The sequence below is a fragment of the Cervus elaphus genome, chromosome 23 (assembly GCF_910594005.1).
Source record: "Cervus elaphus chromosome 23, mCerEla1.1, whole genome shotgun sequence".
Classification (NCBI taxonomy): Eukaryota; Metazoa; Chordata; class Mammalia; order Artiodactyla; family Cervidae; genus Cervus; species Cervus elaphus.
The window spans coordinates 12,685,978-12,703,072 of NC_057837.1; the positions used below are offsets into that span (position 1 = coordinate 12,685,978).

Sequence of the window (17,095 nt, forward strand, 5' to 3'; positions counted from 1 at the left end):
GACAATGCTAAAATTGACACAGCACAAAAATGAATGTGCCTCCTGCCCAAGGATGGCAAGCAAATTTGTGAATCATTCTATATTTTTACTCATAATTAAAATAAAAATTCAGAATCTCTAGGTATGATGGGGCATCAGGTCATTTTGAAAGGATGTCTAGGAGGTACTAGTGTGCTGTCCAGGTATGGAACCACCAATAGGAAGATAAGAAGTGTGGATTTCCAGAAAGTGTAATTCCTATGTGTCCCAGGCACAATTAAGAGTGATCCACTTCCCCTGAGGGGTCCAATGGCAAAAGCTGTGAGGGCCCAATGCAAAGTGCCAGGTTTGATCCCTGGTCAGGGAACTAGATCCCACATGCCACAACCAAGACTTTGAATGTAGCAACTAAAGATCCTGCATGCTGCAACAAAGATCTGGTGTAGCCAAATAAATAAATATTAAAAAAAAAAAAAGATCGACCCACCTTCCCTGGAAACATTTGGATGCAGTGGCAGTGAGTCTTGGGTTTTCTTCATTTGGGCCTACATGGTGTGGGCACTTCCTTCTGTCCCATTCTTTTTTCCTCTTTGTTCCCCCTCCCTCTTTTTAAAGCCAGCTTGGCAATCTCGCAGCACAGATCTATTTTAGCACAGCGACATGCTGAGCTCTGAAACCTTTCAAACTGTTATTCCCAACTACGGATGCCCTATCCTGCACAGAAAAGAGACTTTCTGGGGTTCTCTGAGCTCAGATCCTGGCTGCATATCGTTTCTGAGTCCTCCCAGGCCCCACCCTCCACTGGGCTGGTCAGTTTAGCCCCTGACTCCCGTCTGCCCCCAGCCATGATGTCCCCTCCACCCTCAGCTGCCTCCAAGAAGGGACAGGATGTGAAGGGCAGCCTCCCACTTAGTCAAACCTCTTGTCAGCTGCAAGGAATCTGCCTCCCAAAGCAAGGAGATGCAGGTGACAAGGGTTAAATCCCTGGGTTGGAAAGACCCCCTGGAGAAGGAAATGGCAACCCACTCCAGTATTCTTGCCTGGGAAATCCCATGGGCGGAAGAGCCTGGTGGGCTACAGTCCATGGTCACAGAGTCAGACACGACTGAGCACATGCTCAGCTGCAGACAGCAGATGGTGTAGGTCAACGAGCAGGACACCACCTTCAACACTTCCGACAGCGGTGCAGAGCAAACCCTTCAGGTGTCTTCTCAGGCACTTCCTGGGATACATTAACCCACATCATGTATGTACCAGCTTTTGTCTAACAAGGGTTTTTGATTTTCCATCACAAAAAGGAAATATTTGCCTTTTAGAAAGATCCCACAATCTCCTCATCTCCACTCTTTCTAAGTACTATCATTTTATTTCTGCTTTTTTTTTCAGTAGTTTTTCTTAAGATTTTTTTTATGTGAACCATTTTTGAAGTCTCTATTGAAAACTTGTTATAATATTGTTTCTATTTGTGTGTGTGTGTGTGTGTGTGTGTGTGTTTGGCCCAGAGGCAGGTGGTATCTTAGCTTTCTGACCAGGGACTGAACCTGCATCCCGTGTGTTGGAAGGCGAAATCTTAACCACTGGACTGACAACAAAGTCCCAGTAGCTTTGTTTTTTAAGTTTGCAAACCGTGCAAAATTAGGAGAGAGAAAGCACTCTGATTTCGAGATTTTGGCTAAAGGGGGAGCTCTGGACATTGGGGGCATCGCTTAAACTTCATCCTTCAAGTGCCTCAATGTATTTTCAAAGAAAATAGACTAGAGTGTGCACTGTCTTTTCAACTTCCATTGAGATTGTTATGGAGGAGGCACTCTTGGAGTTTCTGCATATTTTATGCAGATTTTAACAGTATAATTTAAATAATGATCTAGGGACTTCCCTGGTGGTCCAGTGGTTAGGGCCCAGTGCTTCCACCGCTAGGCCCCAGGTTCAATCCCTGGTTGGGGACCTAAGATCCCACAAGCCAAATAGTAAAGCCAAAAAAAATAAAAACAATAATGATTTGGTGAATAGAAGTAAGTCATCACGGCACTTGAAGGTGACCCATTCTACATCTCTTCCTGAGATCTTTGGTCAGTGGTGAGTTTCCTCTTCTCTCGGTGGTATAGGATACATTTTCTTTGTGTCCGTTTTTCATGATGAGTAAACTAGACATAGTAGGACATATCATAGTCAGAAAAAAAGAAAACTCTCACCTGAAATCCCTTCTACCTACTCTTCTTCACACTTGGATGAATTTTCTTAACAACCTCTGGCTTTCAGGAGAGCCTAGCATTCAAGTGAGTGACACAAAGTGCAATATATTTCACTATGACTTCTTAATAATCTGTACAGTTACATAAAATGTTCAGTTCAGTTCAGTTCAGTCGCTCAGTCGTGTCCAACTCTTTGCGACCCCATGAATCGCAGCACGCCAGGCCTCCCTATCTATCACCAACTCCCGGAGTTTACTCAAACTCATGTCCATTGAGTCGGTGATGCCTTCCAGCCATCTCATCCTCTGTCATCCCCTTCTCCTCCTGCACCCAATGCCTCCCAGCATCAGGGTCTTTTCCAGTGAGTCAACTCTTCGCATGAGGTGGCCAAAGTACTGGAGTTTCAGCTTCAGCATCAGTCCTTCCAGTGAACACCCAGGACTGATCTCCTTCAGGATGGACTGGTTGGATCTCCTTGCAGTCCAAGGGACTCTCAAGAGTCTTCTCCAACACCACAGTTCAAAAGCATCAATTCTTCAGTGCTCAGATTTCTTCACAGTCCAACTCTCATATCCATACATGACCACTGGAAAAACCATAGCCTTGACTAGATGGACCTTTGTTGGCAAGGTAACGTCTCTGCTTTTAAATATGCTGTCTAGGTTGGTCATAACTTTCCTTCCAAGGAGTAAGCGTCTTTTAATTTCATGGCTGCAATCACCATCTGCAGTGATTTTGGAGCCCCAAAAAATAAAGTCTGACACTGTTTCCACTGTCTCCCCATCTATTTCCCATGAAGTGATGGGACCAGATGCCATGATCTTAGTTTTCTGAATGTTGAGCTTTAAGCCAACTTTTTCACTCTCCTCTTCCACTTTCATCAAGAGGCTTTTTAGTTCCTCTTCACTTTCTGCCATAAGGGTGGTGTCATCTGCATATCTGAGGTTATTGATATTTCTCCCGGAAATCTTGATTCCAGCTTGTGCTTCTTCCAACCCAGTGTTTCTCCTGATGTACTCTGCATATAAGTAAAATAAGCAGGGTGACAATATACAGTCTTGACGTACTCCTTTTGCTATTTGGAACCAGTCTGTTGTTACATGTCCAGTTCTAACTGTTGCTTCCTGACCTGCATATAGGTTTGTCAAGAGGCATAATGTACTTTGAGTTAAAAAAAAGTCATGTTAGAATATATATGTTGCTCTCACTTCTTATATGAGATTGAGCACAATACTTACCCTCTTGAGACTACAGTGTCTTCATTTATTAAAAGGGATATTTATAGTGGCTACTTCATAGGGTTTTGTGACGATGACAATGGATATAAAGCATAAAGCTAATTGCTGGGCATTTTGGTCAGCTACACAATAAATGGTAGTTAGATGCTGTTATTATTACTTTTGTCAGTATCAGTCAAGCTGTTTCTCTCTTTTTTTTCCTCCTTACATGCTGTAGGTAAAAAAAAAGTACAAAGGCCAGATTTTTCCAGAATGAAATTTTGCCATTTGTGGCAACGTGGAGGGACCTGGAGGGTATTATGCTTAGTGAAATAAATCAGACAGAGAAAGACACTTACTGTATGATATCACTTGCATGTGGAATCTAAAAATAAAACAAATATATGTGTGTAGCAAAATAGAAACAGACTCACAGGTAGAACAAACCAGTGGTTACCAGTGCGGAGAGGGGAGGAAGAGAGGCAAGATGGGGAAGGGGATGATGAGGTACAACGATTATATATAAGATAGATGGCAACAAGGATTTATGGTACAGTACAGGGAACTATAGCCATTATCTTATAATAAATTTTAATGGAATATAATCTGTAGAAATATTGAATCACTAGGCTGTATACCTGCAACTAATATAATATTGTAAATCAACTATATGTCAATGAAAGAAATAAAAATTAATTTTAGAAAGACTAGATCTTTTTTCCATAACTTAAACCTACTCATCCTTTGGACAGAATTCTAGAGAGATGGAATTCATAGACCACAATTAGGCTGTCTTTGAAGCCAGATCGTTTCCTGCCTATAAATTGTCTGACTGGATACAGTACACTGAAGGATTTATACACTTTTGAGATTTGCCTTCTGGCAAGCTCCCTAGAATCCTCACCCAAATCTTCATCTCCAGAATTGCCTAACAATTCTGCATTCACATAGCAATCTGTGGTTTTCAAGCATTATGACCTTATATGTCAACTTTAGAACATCCTAAAAATATATCATTAATCTATCATTAATTAATTAGCATTTCATTAATACTATTTGTCTTGGAAGAATGTTAAGAAACCAAGAATTTAGTTGACCTGACCGTGGACCTTCGGTTCATGTGAAATTTAGGGAACTAATTGGACCTTCCATCTTTTCTCCAACATCTACTTTACGCCCATGAGTGAGTTCAAGCGACTTCTTCTTGGGCTGTACTGGGTCTTCATTGCGGTGCACAGGCTTCTCTGGCTGTGTCGTGCGGGCTTGGTTTCTCCATGGCATGTAGGATCTTAATTTCCCAATCAGGCATTGAACCCACATGCTCTGCCTTGGAAGGCGGATTCATTCCCACTAGACCACCAGGGAAGTTGCCAAAATGACTTTATTAATATCAAGGAAGCAGACACACAGCTAAGAATCCATAGATTGCTTCTTTAAATCTTGAATTTATTGAGCATTGCCATGGGGACACAGCCACCTTGCAAATACCCTTTGGCTGCTCGGCAAGGTGCATATAACAAAATCCACAAAGCACTGGGATGCCAAATTTAGACAAATATTAATAGCTGAAACCTCTTCCTGGTCACACGTGTAGATTTCCACCTGCCAATGAAGATCAAAGGACTTGCTCTTATGCTTTGCCTCTTCTTTTCCTACTTGACATTTCTTGAAACTGACAAAAAGTTGGAGGTAATAAAAGGCAAGAAGAGAGGGTATGGAATGTGTGGATGAGGAGCAGAATGAAAAAGTGACCTGCTTCATTTACGCAAAGAATAATCACTCCTTCCCAACTGGGGTCTTGGATCTGATGTCAAGCCAGCTCTAGGGTCTCCTGAACAGCCTGCCTTCTCGGTAGAGCATCCCTTCTCTGGAGAAAATCACCGTGTTTGGCAATGGTCTGATGAGTCCATGGCTGATGACATCTGTGCTCCTATTTATAACTCAAGGGTAATACCCCCTTTTTCCATCTGAGCTGTTAGCTTTTAAAAATACTTAAAAACCAATCAGCAACTAAATTGCATCTGAAGAGCTATTTCAATTATAGAATGGAGGCAGCTCCTCGGCAACCGAAGTATTTAAGAGCTGCAGAAATTAATGTGCATTTTAATGCTGATTTGCAGAGTATAATACACTTTGTAATTCATTCAAATGTATTCTGTGTGTTTTCTTCTAGCTGAAGGCGCAGCAGCAGTCCTTTGAATCATCATAAAAGTACAGTTTTAAAGTTTTTTTTTAATAGAAAAGTATTTAAAACCTAAGAAAATAAACCGAGTGAAGACATAATTGGTCGGAACTGGAATGTACCTTAGGGGCTTTTCCTTGAAAAACAACACTTAAAAGCACTCCTGTGGGATGATTCTCCCTCCTGAAAGAGACAACCTGGAGTTTGGATCACATCAAATAAAAATCTCACCTAAAATTGCTTTCTTTCTCATTGCTGGACTAGATAAAAGTGTTAATTGTTCAGTCGTGTCTGACTCTTTGCAACCCCATGAACTGTGGCCCGCCAGGCTCCTCTGTCCATGGGATTTCCCAGGCAAGAATACTGGAGTGGGTAGCCATTCCCTTCTCCAGGGGATCTTCCCAACCCAGGGCTCAACCCATGTCTCCTTCATTGCAGGCAGATTCTTTTCTGTCTGAGCCACCAGGGAAGCCCCGCTGGACTAGATAGAAGCTGTGTTATTTGTCGGAAGCTACTGACTTGGCAGATAAATCCAGGAGAATCAGTGCCTCCATGGATGATGAGTTTTAACACTGAGTTAATTAAACAGAAATGTTTTGCCCCAGGGCCACACAAGCAGTTCGTCTGTCGTCAGCCCGAAGGAGGAAAAGTCAGAAGAGCAAACAGCTGCTTTTGTTCAGCAGTCGCCACAACCAGAATTACGGGGATGTGTAAGGGAGAGAGCGTAGCTACAGGCAGGAAAAAAGGCCCGAGGAGGACGCACCTGGCCCAGGTCACCCCTCTGGTCTTGAATGAGCGATCTGGGGAGGCACAGATCTCAGATGCGGATCACCCATGTGCCCTCACTTCCTCCAAAGTCTCCATCCTTTCACACAGCAGATGAGGGACTAACATCCTGAAATGGAATCACTGCAGATTCTAGGAAAGAGCCCAATCCCTGAGGAAACCCCAGAAGCCTGGTAGAAGTGACACTCCCCTGCTGTATTCTATAGTCCCTGGAAATCTAAAGAGCACAGCCTTCTGTGTGCTAGTCTCTGTGACGTGGGATCATCGCCAGCTTTTATCAATCCCCAGTTCCGTGTCCCGTATGTTGGATCTGCTTGGGTTGCGTTTGAACCGATGTTGTTATAGAGTCGCTAAGTCATGTCTGACTCTTTTCGACCCCGTGGACTGCAGCCTGCCGGGCTCCTCTGTCCTCCACTATCTCCCAGAGTTTGCTCAGATTCGTGTCCATTGAGTGGGTGATGCTATTTAGCCATCTCATCCTCAGCTGCCCCTTTCTCCTTTCACCTTCAGTCTTTCCCTGCATCGGAGTTTTGAACTGTCGAGTTGCACGAAATGATAACATACTCTGCACTCCTCCCCCGTGAAATTCTTCCCCTTCCCTGAAGCCAAGGTGGTTATAAACTGAGTCAATCAATGCACCTAAGACAGAGGCTCCTCAGAACTCTTCTCCAGGGCCACCCTCTTTCGGGACCTCACTGCTGTTCCGGGTCCCAGCCAGAAAAGTGAAAAGACTTTTTTTATGAAACAAGCATGAAGGGAGCACTTAACTCCCATTGCCTTTGGACAGGGTTGTAGGGGAGGATGGGTGAGGGACAGCCTTGTTTATCAAAGAGAACAAACCCAAGGGTTGGAAATTTGCGGTGACTCCATGCTGTTTACTGAAAATCAGAGATTTCCTGGGACTTTGAGGAGTGGTTATGGGATGTAGCTGAACTCAGAGGTCACAGTTTAAAGTGTAGTTCAGAACAGGCTCTGAACACCCATCTGGGGTGGCTTCTCCAGATTGTCCAAACTGAGGAAGCAAAAAGCTCAGAGATGTGAGCGCCTCAGGCTGGTTCGCACGCCAGTCTGAGAACCTGGCTGGTCTGAACTCTGGGTTACCTACAATCACCTCTGCTGGGTAACTGGAGTCTGTACGTTTTACACATTAACCCTTAGAGCCCTCTGCCCCAGGCCCTAGAGGGCCCCCTTTCTCCCAGCAAAAGTGACCTTGTCACAGTGCATCCTGCCCACGGGACGTCCATTCCTCGGCCTCTATAGGGAAACCACTGAGCCTGCCTCTGAGCTGTAGACAGTGGTGGCTTTCATTTAAATACCCACTGCTCTTTCTGCCGGCACTGGGGAACAGAGAGCGCTATTTATAGGCATCCTGGTGTCAATTTCCACACCGAGGAGGTGAGGCTGGTTCTGATGTTGGCCTTTCCAGCCAGCTGTCCCCCATCATTTTGCACAGGCTGGCATGACATTTTCCTCCAGCCAATCGAATCCTGAAAAGTTTTGTTTCTTTCACACGTGAATGAAAAAGAAGCCTCACTCCTCGTAAAACTGTAATGTCACAGGCTCTATCTAATTTGTACTCAGAAACCTTACTAAGCAGAGGGGAGACAACATATACTCCCTTGATAAAGACTGTGATCACTTATTTGGCAGTTTCTTTTGCAGGGAGGGTGGGAGAATTTAATGCAGAACTTTGGGGAATAACTAGAATCTTAGATAATCTTTCCCCAAATAAATGCTCCTTTGATTTCCCTTTCTACTTCTTTTTCAAAGCTAAAGCTACTGTGTACTAGCAGCTGGTTGAAACCTAAGGAGATGGAAAAATAAAAGGGGGAAGAATCGTATTCAATAATGTTAATGTTTTAAGTCAAAGGGAAGATACCAAGTACCCAGCACTGGAAAAGGGAGGTTATTGTTTAATAAAAACCTGGATAACAGTATGGACTGATGATGGCTGTGTGGACAAGTGGGAAACAATCTGAGTCCTTAAGAAACTTAAACTGTTATAAATCATAGCAAATCTCTAAAAGTCTCTGGAGATTCAGTATAGCCAGACTTTGGATTTGGAGCATGAGTAACTGCCCACAGCCTCATCTTTGTCAGTTTGCCTAAGCCCTGTGTCTTTCTCTTTAGATGGTTCTGTTAGAGAATTTTGCTCTGTGGGGACCTTTGAGGAGTCTAGATCACATATCATGAAATGGGTGAGAATATAAAAATGAAAGCTAGTCTAACCATGGCAGACTCTGAAAAGCACCTGCCATAGACTTATTTGAGTTATTTGAAAAGCACCTGCCATACACACTAAACGTAATATTTTTTAAACTTTTTATTTTGTATTGGGGTATAACCGATGAACAATGTTGTGATAGTTTCAAGTGAACAGTGAAGGGACTCAACCATACATCTACACGTATCCATTCTCCCTCATTTTAGACTCCAAGGCAGAAGAAAAGGTTGAGGACAGGATAAGAAAAGTGTGTCCCAGAACAGAGTTCTACCCATGTCCTTGCTTTGGAAGCAATGTTCAACAAATAGTCACTGAACAAATAAGCAAATGAATTAATGGATGAGTGTCTTAATTATTGAGGAAGAGTGAGAAGCAAGTTTAGACAATGTGCTCAGTCATGTCCAACTCTTTTTGATGCTATAGACTGTAGCCCACCAGGCTCCTCTGACCCTGGGATTTCCCAGGCAAGAATACTGGAGTGGGTTACCATTTCCTCCTCTGGGGGTGTTTCTGACCCAGGGATCAAACATGTGTCTCCTACGGAGCAGGTGGGTACTTTGCCTTCTGAACCATCAGAGAAGCCTAAGTTTAGACAATATTTGCCACAAAACTGGAAAGCCCACAGAATGAACCAAAACAATCATGAAGTTCTATTGATAGCACCTCCAAAAACACTGTAAAATTACTATCTCTTTTTTATTACAAAAGATTTCAAGGACACAGAGAAGTATAAAGAATGAACTCTGTTAAAGGAACATTAAATAAAGCATTAAGAATAAGAGATGAAGGGACTTGCCTCCGTGCTTCCAATTCAGGGATGCAGGGAGTGCAGGTTCGGTCCCTGGTGGGAGAACTAAGATCCCGCATGCCACACAACCAAATAAATAAATAGAAACACACACACAAATGAATAAAAAATAAGCAACATTTTAAGAAGCTATCTTAAAAAAAAGGAATGAGGTGAAACTCCTGCTTTTCTTTCCCTAGTGCTTGTACCCACCTCTTTCAAGAAATAACCACTTTCACTGAAATTGATGTTAATCAGCCTAGGAATTTTTTTAAAAATTAAATTTACTTGCAGATATATGTATCCATAAATTATGCATTGTTTTATATATTTTTTTTAGCATTTTTAAATAAGCACTACTGTACCATACATATTTTTCCCTAACTTGCTTTTCATACTTGTGTTTGGGGGAATTTATCCATGTTGATTTATGTAGCTCAAGGAAATTTATTTTAACTGATGTGTAGTATTTATTGTACCTTATGAATATCCCATAACTTACATCTCCATTTTCCTGGTGCTGTATATTTTAGTTACATTTTTTAATTTTTTTTTGCTATTGCAAACAAGGCCTCCCTGGCCATTCCTGTTTACGTTTCCTTGAGCATACAACCAAGGTAGCCACGGGCAGTGGTTTTCAACCCTGCCTGCAGGTAAGAACGCTTTAAGAAAAATACCCAGTCTGAGTCCGACATCAAAGATTCTGACTTAATTTGCCTAGGGTCTAAATTCCAGTGTTAGAAGACAGAAAATGAACAAAGTTATAGGTTAGGAAATGTTAGTCACACAGTTGTGTCAGACTCTTTGTGACCCCATGGACTGTAGCCCACCAGCCTCCTCTGTCCATGGGATTCTCCAGGCAAGAACAGTGGAGTGGGTTGCCATTCCCTTCTCCAGGGGATCTTCCTGACCCAGGGATGGAACCGGGTCTCCTTCACTGCAGGAAGATTGCTTACCATCTGAGCCGCCAGGGGAGCCCAGATTAGGAAATATCTGGTGGTAATTTCTATTGTTAGCTCCATTTATAGACGGGGAGAATGAGGTGCAGTAACTTACCCAAGGTCATTTTTACAGTTGGCTCTCCATATGCGCAGTTTTGCATCTATGGGTTCACCCAATATCAGTGGTGTAATACTGAAGAATATATTTATAGAGAGAAAATCCACACAACTCAAACCCAAGTTGTTCAAGGGCCAACCACACTTATATAAAAGTAAAGCTATTGCAGTGAAAGAATTGGATGTACATGTAGTTCAGTTGTATGAACGGGTTTCACTTCATCTTACTTCTAGTCCCATAGTGTTTTAAAATGCAAGATTTATTATTGCTCAGGTATAGGGAGGCCAATAGATCAGGAGATGACTGCCATTAGAAGAGAATTTGTTATACTCACAGATCCAAGGAGAAGGGGGCATGTCATGCTGGGCAGGGCCACAGGGGGAGGCACCAGAGTCCATCAGGATGTGAAGGTGGGGGGCATGAATAACACTTTTATGATCACTTCCTGGGACAAGGTGAGTTTACCTAAATAAAACAGGAATTGTGAAAAATGAAATGAAAAAATTAAATTTCAGCTTGCTTATTTACAATGTGAGTAAAATAAGGAATTCTGTGAGACACTTCTATATATTAAATGAAAAAACAAAATTTCCCAGGGGTCAAAACCCTTTCAGATGGTTGCTTTTGGACAGCACCTCTAGAGAGCAGCAGGGCAGGACAGAAACAAGTGTTCACTGGCGTAAGTCTAACAAAAAATACTTGTGCCAAGAATACTGACCAAAAGGCCGAGGACTTGTAGGAGAAGTTGCTTTAAAATAGATTGTTAATGATGTTTTCTATTATGGCTATGAGGAGCCTGCTATGCTGCAGTCTGTAGGGTCTCAAAGAGTCGGACATGAATTAGGGTATCAACAACAACAACAAAGCCTTTGCAAACAATTACCTTGGATTTTTAATAACATCTCCCAATTAATCTGTATTTCTTTGGGACTTCCCCACTGTTTCAGTGGCTAACACTCCATTCTCCCAGTGCAGGGGGCCCAAGTTTGATCCCTGGTCAGGAACTAGAACCCACATGTTGCAATCAGGACCCAGTGTAGCCAAATAAATAAACAGATTTTTTAAAATCTGTATTTCTCCATGCTTCTAGTTGGAAGTTTGATAGTACCAAAGGTTGATAGAAACTTCTATCATGATGCCTACGATAGGTACACACATCAGGGCATGACCTACCTGTCTTATACTGAGAAAAGTCCTGAACACTTTAAGATGGACTCATCCATGTTAGTAAACTGCATTGTGGTATGGCTCCTGGAGTGGTCACGGTTAATATTTTAGTGCTTGCTGTAGAACTAAAGTCCAAAGTAATCATTTGCAAAGGCTTTGTTGTTATTGTTCAGACCCTAACTCATGTCCGACTCTGAGACCCTGCAGACTGCAGCACACCAGGTGCCTCTGTCCTTCACTCTCTCTCTGAGTTTGCTCAAACTCATGCCCACTGAGCCAGTGATGTCATCCAACTGTCTCATCCTCTGCCGCCCTCTTCTCCTTTCACCCTCAATTTTTCCCAGGAGCAGTCTTTTTCCAATGAGTCAGTTCTTTGCATCACGTGGCCAAAGTATTGGAGCTTCAGTTTCAGCATCAGTCCTTCTGGTGATTAACTGGTTTGATCTCCTTGCAGTTCAAGGGACTCTTAAGAGTCTTCTCCAACACCACAGTTCGAAAACATTAATTCTTTGGCACTCAGCCTTCTTTATGTCCAACTCTCACATCTGTACATGACTACTGGAAAAACCATAGCATTCATTCATAGATGGACCTTTATTGGCAGAGTGATACCTCTGCTTTTTAACACACTGTCTAGGTTTGTCATAGCTTTTCTTTCAAGGAGCAAGTGTATTTTAATTTCTTGGCTGAAGTCACCATATGCAGTGATTTTGGACCCCAAAAAAATGAAGTCTGTCACTGTTTCCACTTTTTCCCCATCTATTTGCCGTGAATCAGACTCGACTTAGTACCTGAACAATGAACAATATTTGCCATGAAGTGAAGGGAACAGATGCCATGATCTTAACTTTTTGAACATTGAGTTTTAAGCCAGCTTTTTCACTCTCCTCTTTCACCCTCATCAAGAGACTCTTTAGTTCCTCTTCACTTTCTGCCATTAGGGTGGTATCATCTGCATATCTGAGGTTATTGATATTTCTCCTGGAGATCTTGATCCCAACTTGTAATTCATCCATTCTGGCATTTTGCATGATGTACTCTGCATATAAGTTAAATAAGCAGGGTGACAATATACAGCCTTGATGTACTCCTTTCCCAATTTTGAACAAGTTCTTTGTTCCATGTCCAGTTCTGACCGTTGCTTCTTGTCCTGCATACAGATTTCTCAGGAGACAGGTAAGGTGGCCTGATATTCCCATTTCTTTAAGAATTTTCCATAATTTGTTGTGATCCATACGGTTAAAGGCTTTAGTGTAGTCATTGAAGCAGAAGTAGATGTTTTTAGTTATTTAACTCATTCATCCAGGAATAATTTTGTACTGAAACTTATTATATCTAATGGAAGGCCCCCAGTCTAAAACTACAGACCCATTCATCTTATTAGACTCAGAGCTGGCAGGATGCCATAACAATGAGGACCATGGATTTGGTTTTGCCATGGTGACAAAGAGATTTTTATTAACTTTTGGGAAAAAAAAAACCAGGCATGTTAGTTTAATACAAAGAAAAAGCTCACCACCTTTCACCAGCAAATGCCCGAGTTTCCCTCCCCAAAATACATTTCCTGCAGTGAAAGTGAAATGTTTCCAAAATTAAAGATTTGAGGACTAAATGGCAAAAAAACTCTCAGATTTTAAACTTTAGAAGATGAACGAATGTGGATCAATTCACACTCTGATGTAAAATTCTCAATTTGAATAAAAGCTACAAATGGGAACATTGTCCTACACCCCAACAAAAAGTAAATACGGTGATGTTAGAAAAGTAGAATATTGCAAGTATGTCAAGTCACTGCTTTTAAAAAAAAAAATCACTATGCAAGAATCTTTCTGCATTTAGGATTCCTACATTTGTGAACAGCTGTTTTTGTAATGAAACTGAATAAAACTAAATGTCACAACTTGTTAAAGGATTTAACATTGAACACAGAATTCAAAACTTGACACTGTCATCTTAATCCCGAAAACAAAAAAATCCTAACAGCAAAACCAACAGAAATGGTAGTCAGGTTTTTAATGTTCTAATCTAAAGCATAATGAGTTATAAGATAAAATACAAATAGAAATGTGTAATGGATTACATATTCAAATATATGCTTCTGTTAATTTTCAAATTCAAACTGATAGTATTCTGCTATTACCCATGTTTCTGTTGTAACCTTACAACGACACATCTGGAAAAACACAGAAAGACTGAATATTTTTCTGGCTGTTGATTTTTTTTATATACATGTATTTATTTATTTACTTATTTGGCTGCACTGGGTCTTAGTTGCAGCATGCAGGATCTTTAATCGCAGCATTTGAACTCTTAGTTTTGGCATGTGGAATCCAATTCCCCAACCAGGGGTTAAACCCGGGCCCCCTGCATTGGGAACTCAGAGTCTTAGCCGCTGGACAAGCAGGGAAGTCCTCGCTGATTTTTCTTATACTCAGTTCATCTCACTGGTTTATTTCTACCTTCCAGGCCCTGTAGACACCTAAGTAGGTGATCTCTGTTCTAGACCATGGGTTCCTCGCGGGCAGAAACCCTGGCAGTGTACTATCCAACCAGCTTTCCTCATTGGTCCATCTACGATCCATCAACTATCTAATAAATATTTCTTGGTTGCCTGCCATCTGCCCAGCATTGCCAATTGTGCTGCAGTTACAGACATGGATAAAACAATTCCTGCCTCCAGGACCTCCGATTCCTGTGTTCAGTAAACGTTTGAGCTGGTTGACTGGCTGCCTCCGTCCTCCCATGGCACAAAGAGTTCTGAGCTACACAGTCTGTAGAACTCCAAGACTGTTCCTTGCAAACATGGCAGGGGATGTAGCAGCTTATAAAATCCATCCCCAAAGAGAAAAAACTATTCCTGTCTGTGGGGTTTGAGCTATGAAGGCATCTGGCACAATGGGACGTGGCAAGTTTTGCATTCAGGGTGACAGAAATGTGAGTCCCTGAAGTTAATTCATAAATTAACACTTAGGCTCATTCTCCTAAGTCCCCTAGTCCAAACCCTTTCTGAATTTGCTGTAGCAAAGGAAACTTTTCTTAAGAGACGTGTTTGTAGGTCTGAACAAACATGGCTTTATCTTTGCTGGCATCTGAATCTGTTTCTGTCTCTGTTATCACGTTTGACATCCAAAGACGTATGCTTCTAATCCTGGTACCTTCACTGCCCAGTTACCATGATGATGGTGGTAACTTCCCCCATATTTAACCTTCCCTTTAGGTTAACTGTCTTTTAAGACATAGCTGGGCCGATGTCACAGGAAACAGATGGCTACTCTTTGCTGAGCTCGGCAGTTGCACTAGATTTAAAGGGAAGGACAAGAATGAGAGGTGCTGTAGTGGGCTTTGGGGTCGAAATGGCAAACATACAAAACAAATGGACACATTCTCACAGCCTCAACTAGTTCACAGTCTTTTTAAATAGTTAGATATTTAAGATCTTGCAGTCTTCCTAAATATTTTAAGAGATATTTAATTTCTCATCTTTTATTAGCCCAGAAGGATAGAGGTGTTCTCTGCTTCCTCATAATCTTTAGTTATTTGCTAAAATTCTCCTTCCACTCTGTTCACTCAACCTGGTTGAATTCTGCCGTAATTCAATGTTATTTCAACAGCATTTTATCAAGTATCTATCCCATGCCAGGTCCTGTCAGCAGGCAGTGTAGGAGACAGCAGAGCACCTAGAAAGGTGGTTCATCAAAGACAGAATTCAGAATAAATAGAATTTATTAAGTGAAAAGGGTGAGATATGAAACCCAGGCAACTCAGTCAGTATGTTCAAAGGTGCAAAAGAATGAAATATCATGGTGGGCAAGAAGGAAACATAAATTGTTTGAGTGGCTGGGACAGCAGAAAAAGAGCAGGCTGGGGGTTAGCTGGGAGTTGGAGCTTATTCCAACCGAGCTCCAGTCACTGTTCCAAGGAGGGCTTGTTTCAAAACCACCGGGGGAGGACGGGGATTTTTTTTTAAAAAAAGCAACCAAACTTATTTTTTCTGGGCAGGACACCTGGTGATTCAGATTCAGAAGGAGTGGGATTGGAGCCCAGAAATGTTTATTTTTTGAAATACTTTCCAAGTTCCAATTCAAGATGACAGCTGAGCACAAGCCTTTGCCTTCCTCCTCCTCTTCCTCCCCAAACCCCGATGAAATTATCAGATGAAGGACCAAGTGACTTACCCACAGCAGTGAAGAGAATAGAAAATCTTGCAAAGAGGTCAGAGCTAGTAATCTCTTGCTTAAAATTAGGAAGAGGACAGAGCATACTGAAAGCAAAAAACCAGCGTTGGGAGCTATGACCCTCCACCTTGGGAGCAGGATGCTGAGAAAGCCATGGGTTCTGACAGAGCTACAGAGAAGCTTCCAAACTGGTGTAAGTCAGAGTGGGTAATGAATAATGTCACAAAAATAAAATCAAATGATGAGAGGAGTGTCTAGGGAAAGATTTTTGAGAAATCCAAACAATACTATCTCTTGCCCGATTAATTTCTCCCCAGCTGGGAGAACAAGATCAGCATGGAAGAAAATTTTCCCATATGTTCCTTGGGAGTTTGAAAGTAAGGATACCCTCCACCCCCTCCAAGTACCCCTGATCCACAGACCTCACCAGGGATGGAGAACAAAGTACAGAAGGAATTGAAAGAGGAACCCATGCTCATAGCAGTTGTGTTATACCGATGGGGCACTCAAAATGCAAGCTCTTCACAGTCATTTCTGTTTTATATTAGGTGGGCATAAGAGTTTAACATGGGTTTCCCAGGTAGCTCAGCTGGTAGAGAATCTGCCTGCAATGCAGGCGACTCCAGTTCTATTCCTGGGTTGGGAAGTTCTCCTGGAGAAGGGATAAGCTATCCACTACAGTATTCTTGGCTTCCCTGGTGGCTCAGATGGTAAAGAATCTGCCTGCAATGCAGGAGACCTGGGTTTGATCCCTGAGTTAGAAAGATCCCCTGGAGGAGGGCATGGCAACCCACTGCAGTATTCTTGCCTGGAGAATCCCCATGGACAGAGAAGCCTGCAGGCTACAGTCCATAGGGTTGCAAAGAGTCAGACATGACTGAGTGATTACACACAGCACAAGAACTTGAATACAGAGCCTCAAACAACCCAGCCTGTCTCAGGGTGTCCCTTCTCTACTACTGCAAACAGAGGCGACAAGAATAAAATTTTCCCTTTAAATGAAATCTCTCTGAAAAGGAGGCATTCTCTGATGGGTAGAGTGATCCAAAAAGGACCAGAATTCCCATGTTCAACTTTCTTTTGTTATCTTTGTTTGTTCACTGAAAAAGGGAAGAAACCTATATTTGTTAGAAGAATCCAGCACTCACTCTGGTCTGCAAGGGTGGAGGTGGCCAGGAGTCTGGGTTTCCATGTTCTGAGGGGATCTGATCCATCCTATGAAGCTCAGCACCTAGAGAATCCAGACCAAAGCCGGTTTTGGAAATATGTGTAACCCTACCCAATCTCTGGCTAGAAAGAGACTCTTTCTTCAACAGGAGAGCCCCTG

General features: G+C 42.2%; 1 long non-coding RNA gene across 1 annotated transcript; it reads left to right on the plus strand.

The window, feature by feature from the left end:
* Positions 1–918: 918 nt before the first annotated feature.
* Positions 919–16,659, plus strand: LOC122682144. Its single transcript, XR_006337228.1, has 3 exons — positions 919–1,048; positions 1,484–1,487; positions 16,624–16,659. It is a non-coding gene; the product is annotated as an uncharacterized LOC122682144 (long non-coding RNA).
* The last annotated feature ends 436 nt before the right edge of the window (positions 16,660–17,095 follow it).